This window comes from Erinaceus europaeus, chromosome X (assembly GCF_950295315.1).
Source record: "Erinaceus europaeus chromosome X, mEriEur2.1, whole genome shotgun sequence".
In the NCBI taxonomy this organism is placed as follows: domain Eukaryota; kingdom Metazoa; phylum Chordata; class Mammalia; order Eulipotyphla; family Erinaceidae; genus Erinaceus; species Erinaceus europaeus.
The window spans coordinates 27314962-27324911 of record NC_080185.1 but is presented as its reverse complement, the minus strand read 5'-3'; the positions used below and the strand labels follow the sequence as shown (position 1 = coordinate 27324911).

The 9950-nt window shown below is 40.5% G+C and overlaps 1 non-coding gene across 1 annotated transcript; it reads right to left on the bottom strand.

The window, feature by feature from the left end:
• Nucleotides 1-9533: 9533 nt before the first annotated feature.
• LOC132536094 (U1 spliceosomal RNA) lies at nt 9534-9697 on the bottom strand. The gene has a single exon (XR_009547773.1). It is a non-coding gene; the product is annotated as a U1 spliceosomal RNA (small nuclear RNA).
• Between the last annotated feature and the right edge of the window lie 253 nt (nt 9698-9950).

Genomic DNA, 9950 nt, shown 5'->3' with positions numbered 1-9950 from the left:
TCACAAGCAGTGAAGCAGGTCTGCAGCTGTCTATCTTTGTCTCCTCCTCTCTGTCTTCCCCTCCTCTCTCCATTTCTCTCTGTCCTATACAACAGCAACAACACCAATCATAACTACAACAATAAAACGACAAGGGCAACAAAAGGGAATAAATAATAAATAAATACTAAAAAAGAAAGAGTATTAATTGTAAAAATCTGAAGTTCACCAAGAAACTTAAGAAAATGTTGATGTGTACCACTAATTATTTTCAAAATGTTTGTTTTAGGAAGAGTGTTAAAATTGGTCACATGATTGAATAACAAAACTAGGAGGAGACAACATAGGAATCCAGACTAGGTTTCTAGTTAGGAGAAATGTTTTGGGGAACAGAAGAGTGTAGGAAAGTGTCACAGTAAAAGATTACTGAATTAAAAAAAAAAACTACAGACTGTGTACTGGGGGAAAGAATAGATTTAGGAAGCAGAAGGCAACTGGAAAAAACGAAGTATAAGGCTTTTTAAAAGACAGACGTCGGGAGTCGAAAGGTAGCGCAGTGGGTTAAGCGCAGTGGTTAAGTGCAGGTGGCGCAAAGCACAAAGACCTGCGTAAGGATCCCGGTTCGACCCCTGGCTCCCCACCTGCAGGGGAGTCTCTTCACAGGTGGTGAAGCAGGTCTGCAGGTGTCTATCTTTCTCTCCTCCTCTCTGTCTTCCCCTTCTCTCTCCATTTCTCTCTGTCCTATCCAACAATGACAACAACAATAACTACAACAATAAAACAAGGGCAAAAAAAGGAAATAAATAAATAAATATTTAAAAATATTTTAAAAGATTTCAAATTTTCTCTCAGGGGAATCTAGAGAGTAATGTGAGATGGGAAGATTTTATTTGCTCTAAAAGAGGAAATTAGCATCTATATCAGTCTTCAAAGATGAAGTGAAGGCTACTTTTGCTTCAGGATCAGTTTTTACCATGGCCTGTTGTTTCTAAATGGTGAACAGTTTGGAGGTGGGCCTGTGCCATTCATTGCCTCTTTCTAGACCTGAAAATAAATATTTGTTCAATTTTCTATGAATATAGTATCTCTAAGGTCAACATTTAGCTAAGAGTATTCACATACGGTCCGTATTGGTCCTAGTGGAAATGATAGCAAATATGAGGGTGTTGAGGGACAGAAGGTACCTGGAGGGTACCATCCAGAAAATGGGTGTGGTGACAGGTGTGGCTTGGAAAGGTAGAGGCAGGGCTTGGGGGGTAAAAGCTAGACCTGTGGGCTTCTTTCTCTCTCTGTCCAGGTCATCAAATGAGAATTAACTCCCCTTCTCCCTTTCCCCCACCTCTCTCTCTCTCTCTCTCTCTCATATCCTAACATGTGAATGTTCTCAATTTTCCCAAACAAAATTAAAATTCCTGGAAATCATGCTCTCTCCTCAATCTTTGTTGCAATAATGTGTGACTAACTTTTTAAATGTTGGGGAAACAAGCATGGGCCCCCTTCTTCCCATTACAGGGGTGGGGGCAGATATAAGGAAATAGAACAGAGTCTGAAAAAGAAACATTTCTAAAATTTATGATCAAAAACACAACAGTTGGTAAGGAAAATAAACTTGAAAATGAAAAGAAAAAGGAAAGTCAAAAAGAAAAGAGAAACAAACAAAAAAAACTTAGGTCAATGGGGAAGAGAAATTCTGTCCTCAAATTCATTCCCCTTCCCCTCTTCTTACCCTCACTTCACAGACTTCCTCTTTGATGCTGGTGTTTTCTTCAGACATTCAAACTGCCGCAAAGACTTACAAAAAGATGGAAGTGTTTTCTTCCAACAGATAATCAAATTGTAGCAAACACCAATAGTTACTCAGGAGACGAAGGTTTTAGCCTAACAATAAGGATGCTAACTAGTTTCCTCTATCTCCTAGGCTAGGACATCCTAATTCCTTCTCTACAGTAATGCTAATTAGACTAGGCTTCTTTCTCTCCCCCACTGACAGCTGCAGAGCAAAATCTCTTTAACACAAATAAGTAATAATAGAAGCACCGATATCTTAACAATAGTAGATGCTAACTAGGATTTCTTATTACTATTTTTTTAATCTCTGCTTGCTCAGTTACAGGAACGCAACAGAGCCAGTACTAGTAGGCTGTGTGTTAATAGATCAGTTTAAAAAATCAATTAAATATTATCCTTCAATTTAATAAACAGTAGGATTCTGGATTTCAAGAGAAAAAGCACCTAATGAGGTAGGAAAAATACACTGCTTATGTTTAGAAGAGATTTTCTTTTTATAAGCAAACGGCATGCTCAACCATTAGTTTTGTTTTTGTTTTATCAGAGCACTGCTCACCTTTGGCTTATGTTGGTCCTGGGGATTGAACCTGTGACTTAGAAGCCTCAGGTATGAATTTGTTTGCATAGCAATTATTGAAGAGGACTTGCTGAAATTTGCCCTAAGGAAAAAATGGACACCCCAATAAGTAACTGCTTTGTCATGGGGCATCTTTCTCCTAAGACAACCCCAGTGGTCCAACCCATCCTAGGTAAAGGAGATATTCTGGAGGCTATCAACCACCCACCCCACCCCTGAAACAACACAGGAAGACCAAACAACTGAAAGGTCACCACCTCCCCATGATGGCCTGGTGGAAGTTCCCCAAGGAATCTGCTTTTCCCAGTTATTTCCCCACTTGCACCCAGAACTTGCACCCAGAATATGGTATATACCTGACCTGTCTTGACCCCAAGACACAGGTCTCTTTGGCCAACTCTGTGCCAAAAGTTGTCCCTCACAGACTTTCTCTAATAACATCTGCTTTGACTATAGACACCCCACACCCCCACCTCTCTCGGCATGATCTTTCCCTTACTTTTCTAAAATATGGTGCTGATACCCAGGATGAGGTTTCTGAGCGAGTCCCTTTTTGTTCAGCCTCCATGACATCCTTTGTGTCTCCTTTTCTCTCTTCATTTCCAAGGAAGGAGGGACCCCATCAGTATGTGTTTTGTGGCTTGCCTCCTCGTGGGAGTTAGGACCTTGTTGCCTTATTGGTAAATCTCACTCATATTTCTAACATATTCTTCATCCTTTTTCTCTGGTTGACAAAGTGTCATTTGCCATCTTGGTTTCATCACCCACCAAAAGGTTTAATTATCTCAATTAACTAAGACTTCCTGGAGATGCAGCCCCGCCCCCGGATCTCACCACACCTACCCCCACCCCACCCCACCCACTTCTCCGTCTCCATCCCCCTTCATTTTATCCTGTGAATAGGCTCCTCACAGGACTTGGGACCCATGACCATTTAGGGTGAAGGACAGAGACTCCTGTCTCCCCTCACCCTCCCCCCCCCCCACACACACACCAAGAATCTTGATTGTCCCAGAGAAACACCAAAATGCTTGTCTCCTCTTGGTTGGCTTTGCCATTTTTTGGTTTTGTTCTCACCTGGCTTCAGGCCTTTTCTTCTTTTTTTAAAGTTTATTATCTTTATTTATTTAATAGAGATAGTCAGAAACGGAGAGGGCTGGGAAGATACAGAAGGAGAGAAAAGAGAGACACCTGCAGCCCTGCTTTCCCCCTGCAGGTGGGGAATGGGGGCTCTAACCTGGGCCCTTGTGCATTGTAAGATGTGCACTCAACCAGGTGCACCACCACCTGGCCCCGTTTCAGGCCTTTTCCACCCCCCTGCCACTTTGGTGTACTGGGATGTCTCTGTAAAAATCTGGTAAAATTTGGCCTTTTAAAAAGATAATAGAGGGAGTTCGGTGGTAGCACAGCAGGTTAAGCGCACATGGTGCAAGGAACAAGGACCAGCTCAAGGATGCTGGTTCCAGACCCTAGTTCCCCACCTGCAGGGGAGTCACTTCACAGGCTGTGAAGCAGGTCTGCAGGTGTCTATCTTTCTCTCCCCCTCTCTGTTTTCCCCATCTCTCTCCATTTCTCTCTGTCCTATCTAACAACAATGACACCAATAACAACTACAACAACAATGAAAAACAACAAGGGCAACAAAAGGGAAAACAAATATAAAAATTTAAAAAAAAAAACATTTTTGTCCTCAACAAATCCTTTTTGATAAAAGCCCCTTCAAGGACTGCTTTCCTTTACCTCTCCCCTAATCCTCCACACCCACCCTCAATGATTCTGACCCCAGATGACACCCCCCCAATTAGCCAGGTGCCCCTTCCATCAACTCTTGTCTCCCTTGACCATCCTCCCCTGCCTCCCCCCCCCCCACTTCCCTTGACCCAGACTCCTCATATGACTGATTCTCACTTATCCTGGTCATACTCAAACTCACTTGTCTTCCCCATTCCCCCCTCTTCCTAAGACATTGTTTACCCTCTGAGAGGTGGCTGGAGTTGAGGGCCCAGTCTGAGTTTATGCTCATTTTTCCACGGTTGACATGTCCCAGACTGAAGACAGACTTGGTTCTTTCTCTGAAAATCCCACCAGATATATAAAGGAATTCACCTACTCTGCAGTAAACTACGAGAAAACTTGGGAAATCACCTAAAACCCTGGTGAAAAGCCTGCCCTTTTCATGGCTAGCCTAACTGAAGCCATTAACAAATATACCCGGGAGTCGGGAGGTAGTGCAGTGGGTTAAGAGCCAAGTGCAAGGACAGGCATAAAGATCCTGGTTCAAGCCCCTGGCTCCCCACCTGCAGGGGTGTCGCTTCACAAGCAGTAAAGCAGGTCTGCAGGTGTCTATCTTTCTCTTCCCCTCCTCTCTCCATTTCTCTCTGTCCCAACAACGACTACAACAATAATTTAAAAAAAAAAAAAAAAAAGGGCAACAAAAGAGAAAATATTGTTGACTATAAACCTCATCAATTTGATCTGATTTGGAGCCCATATTCAGCTTAGGAACCTATGTGACCTCTGCATCCCGTAGATCTGAGCTCACATTCTGTGGTCATGAGTAGGAACATACCAAGCTGCCCCAATTTTAGGACCCATCTTCCTCAGGTGGAACACAGAGGAGTATGTTGTCCAGCCTCCCTTCGGGGGATGGAACATTCTCTACCATTGTTGATCCACAACAGGGTAAGGTCCTATGGGGGCCCACAATGACTAGAGTTGTTACTTCTACTCATGAATACAGTAGTGATTAGATAAGCTAGTAGCTTCTTTGAGAAGAGTTTTCTCACCAAAGAAACAGGTAGTCAAAAGTTTTTCTGACCTTCCAACAAATGATCAAGAAATCAAGCAGCTAGAAGTTAATATTTGAGACAATAAGGGCAGCTCTCAAAGTTTTCCTCCTAAAATAAATTGGAATAAGTTTGAAATATATACTCAGAGTGGGAACATCAAAAAGTCTTTGAGGAATGTTTCATACTTTTATTCTAAATGTATATTTTGGGAATCCATAAATGTCTGCGTTAGTGGGGAATTATCTCCCCAGTAACCAAGAAGCAAATTCAGACTAATGTGATTAGATGACCAGATCAGCTATTAAGCGTCATAACTGAAGCAGCTACACATATCTTTGAAAATAGCTTGTAAGGAAGGAAAAGAAGTAATAGGCAACAATTCTTGCTTGAAACTTTAAAAAGCAAAAGCAGGACTTTGAAAGATTCACTCGGAATAATTTTCTTTGTGTGCCCTGAAGTAAGGAAAAAAGGGAGTAAAAGAACAGTCTCCCTAGGTCCCTACAATAAGGTTTATTCGTCTTCTCCGAAGGAACACCACCTACTCAAATGAAGCCAACAGTCAATCCTCAGTCACAAGCCAGAATCTGTGTTTAAACTTATTAAAGGATCAGGAATTGGATTTTTTTATTGGCATGGGAGTGACTTTCTCTACTACTTGTTCAGAAAGAATTACTCTGCCTGAACCCTTGAACTCTACTCAAGCTGGTGGAGTAACTGGGCAACCTATTAAACTGCCTATATCCTAAGCCACTCCAGTATCCTTAAAACTCTTTAATATCCATCATGCCTTTCTAGTACCCAACTGCTTCCCAGCAAATCTTCTCAATAAAGATTTATTTTGTAAATTTAATGCCACTGTATATTGTAATGAGGAAGGCATTTTTATTTGTCTGTCCTCAGCCTCACACTCAGCCTCATCCTGCTTTAGATTCTTCTGAAAAAAAATAAGTCTAAAGGAAGTGTCTACTAACTGCCTGAGTCACAGACAAATATGGAGTTTTACTGTGTGCAAAGTCTGTTGATGGAGGGAATCTTATACACACATATAAGTGTAAAAGCTTCTAACAAAAACAACAACAATAATAATAATAATAACCAAAACAATGATAAAACAAGGGCAACAAAAGGTGAAAAAAAGAGCCTCCAGGAGCAGTGGAGCCCCAGCAATAACCCTGGAGGCAAAAAAAAAAAAGTGTAAAAGCTATGTTATAATGTTATAGCATTGAAAACTAATGGTAAGTCATTTTTAATTTTTTTTTAATTTATTTGTTATTGGATAAAGACAGAGAAAAATTTAGAGGGGAGGGGAAGATAGAGAGGGAGAGAGACAAAGAGACACCTGCAGCCCTGCTTCACCACTCATGAAGCTTTCAGTTGCAGGTGGGGACCAGAGGCTTGAACCTAGGGTCCTTGTGCACTTAACCAGGTGTGCCAATGCCTGGCCCTGTAAATTATTTTTTGAAAGAGATAGAAAAGTGAACATTTGCAATAAGTAGCAAATCATCCTCTTTCCAGAGATGCAAAACGCAGGACAGAACCTTCAGTAGACTTTTTTTTTTTCCCAGAGCACTACTCAGCTCTAGTTTCTGATGGTGCAGGAGATTGAACCTGGGACTTTGGAGCTTCAGGCATGAGAGTTTCTTTGCATAACCACTATACTATCTACCCCCACCCTGCAATAGACTCTTCACGCCTACAACCTTCCCAGGAAAGCTTGATTCAGAAAGGAACCAAATCTATAAATTGGTACCAGCTGCATTCCAAATCTAAAAATATAGGAGCCATAAATATATTTGTAATTTCTCATGACTCAGTATTCCCAAGACCAAACCCAGATTAATTCCTTCAAATGTCAACTGGCTCAACTATAGTTGATTTACGTTGTTTTCATTTCACCTCCATTGGACACTGGCTTACAATTTCTTTTGCATTTACTTTTTTTTTTAATATGATAGGGTACTTTTTTAATTATCTTTTTTTTAATTTTAATCAGAAAGTGAGAGAGTTACAGAGGAAGATACTGCTCAGCTCTGGTTTATGGTGGTACTGGGAATTAAATTTGGGGACCACAGAGCTTCAGGCATGAAAATCTTTTGCAGAACCATTATGCTGTCTCTGCTTCCACATTTACTTTTGAAGGAAGAAAATTAATATGGAAGGGGACAGCCAGATAACATAATGGTTATGCAAAAAGACTTTCTTACCTGAGGTTCTGAGGTCCCAGTTTCAATTTCCTGCACCACCATAAACCAGAGCTGAGCCCAGACCAGTGAAATAAACAGATAGATAAGTAGATTATTAGAGAAACAATAGTCAACCCATATCTGTGTGCTTGGGAGAACCACTGCAGTTTCCAGTGGAGGGAATGGGAACACACAACTCTGGTAGTGGGAGTGCTGTGAAATCATATCTGTTATCTCATGATTTTGTAAATCAATATTTAATGACTAATAAAATAAAAAAAAAAAAACTAGAGATGAGCAGCGTGCTCTGGAAATAAAAAAATAAAAAGAAAGACTGATTATCTTGGTCCTTAATCCTCCAGGAGTCTCTCACTATTTTGTCAAATGCTTAAGGAGACTTGTGTTCTGTAGCATTTACTTTGGTTTCCATTATTGTTCAATTTGATAATGTTTTACTTTGTATTCAAATATGGGAGTGCTAACAGACATGCTAGTTCTTCAAATGGAATTCACTGGATGAGCCCTTAACTTTATTTAGAAGCTTAAACACTAATGAATGAAAACTGTCAACTACTTAGGACATCAGATATAGGACACTGAAAAACACTCCAAAACGTCTGAAGTCAATTTTATCAATCCTTTGCCTAGAAATGTAAAAACATTTTTAGAGGGATCCGGCTTTAGACCTCAAAGACTTGCTAATTTACCACCCTGGAGCACATTTCCTGACCTTTTGAAACAATAGCTTTGTCCACAACCCCCAGGCTTTTGGATTACCTCTCAGTGACAAACTTTTCCATCTATTTTGCCATGAACAGACTGGGATAACCTTAGAAATTCTAGGGAACACTTTCATCTCCCAAACATTTCCTATAGCATAGTTTTCATGCAGATTAAGCTCTTGTGTAGGAAGTATGCCGCCATGTTTATGAGCAATAATAGTTGCTGTTGCCACTTTGATTGACAAAGCCAGGACTCTTCCATTTGGTTCCCCCAGAGACATGATTTTCTCCATACTCTACTGACTCAGCACCTCTCTTGACAGCAGCAGAACACATATGAAGAAATACTTTTGACCCATCATCTGACATAGGTGTAATACTTTAAGTGCACACATCTTAAGAGCTTAGAAGAACAAAGGAACCCTAAAGCAAGTAGAAGGAGTGAAATAATTAAAATTAGGGCAGAAATAAATAACATCAAAAGTAAAAGAACCATACAGAAGAGCAATGAAGCTAAGTGTTGGTTCTTCTAAAGGGTAAAAAAAAATTGAGCAGCCTGAAAGAGCACTTCTGATTCGAACGAACCCACACAAACTGACACGACTCCTGTATATAAGTGAAATATAAGGAAGTTATTCTTAAGTTTGAAAGAGTGAGAATAAGGCCAGTACACAGACTTGCACAAAGGCAAGAGACAAGTCCTAGCTAGGAGATCCCAGGCCGGTGTGTCAATATGGACCCGTAGCTCTGAGATGTTGAGGTCTGGAACTTGTTTTCCTTTAAAGGGTCTAGGAGTGGGAGTTTTCTATGGGGGCTACGTGACATTTCTATAGCTATCTTTAAGGCAAACATGGCAAAAATCATCTGCGGTGCCAGGGAACTAGGGTTCCTAGCCGGGGAGCTAGGAAGCAAGCAGAGAGAATGCAGGTGAGTGATAACAAAATGAAGTTTCAACCTATCTTTGACCTTAAGACCTTGCTGTTCTGGTTTTGGGGTGCAAAGGGGAAATTCCACTACTATCTTATTCTCTGCGAGTTGCTTTTAATCTCTAAAATCACCTAGCTTTCTATATGAGGGATTCCTAATTGAATCAACTTAGGGGACCTATTCCTTCACACAGCCCTTGGCCAGACTCACTGAAAAAAAATGGAGAAGACTCAAATAAGTAGGATAATGAATAAGGAGATATCACAACAGACGCCACAGAAATCCAAATTATCATGCGAGGCTTCTATGAACAACTATATGCCATCAAGGTAGAGAACCTGGAAAAATGGAATGGTTCCTAGAAACACAACGCATTCTAAAACTGAACCAAAAGGAACTAGAGAAAATCAACAGGCCACTCACAGACAAAAAAAATTGAAGCAGTTATAAAGACCCTTCCCAACAATAAAAGTCCAGGTCCAGCTGGTTGTACAATGAACTCCAAAAAACCTATACTTTTCAAGCTGGTCCCAAAATATTTAAGTTACCATTTCTTTTCTCTTTCGTTCAGGGGAGAGCCCGAACTCAGTCCCCCACTACCACAAATTATGCAGTTGAGTTGTCCACATTTGAGGAAATTGCAGAGGTCAGCACATCCAGAGTGCAATGGATAAGCCTCACCCTGGGAAAACCACCTTCATGATCATGGTATCTCCCCTGCCAGGTAAGTATCGTCCCAAAATATTTAAGACACAGTAATACTCCCTTCTATTTTCTATAAAGTCAACATCACCTTGATACAAAAAGCAGACAGAAACACAACAAAAAAAGAAAACTACAGACCAATATCTCTGATGAACATAGATGTTAAAATGTTGAACAAAACTCTAGCCCACCAGATATAGCAGTGTATTAAAAATTCTGAAATATCCTTATTAATAAACAAGTATATAGATATAATACCTTCTAGACAATTTTTTAGACA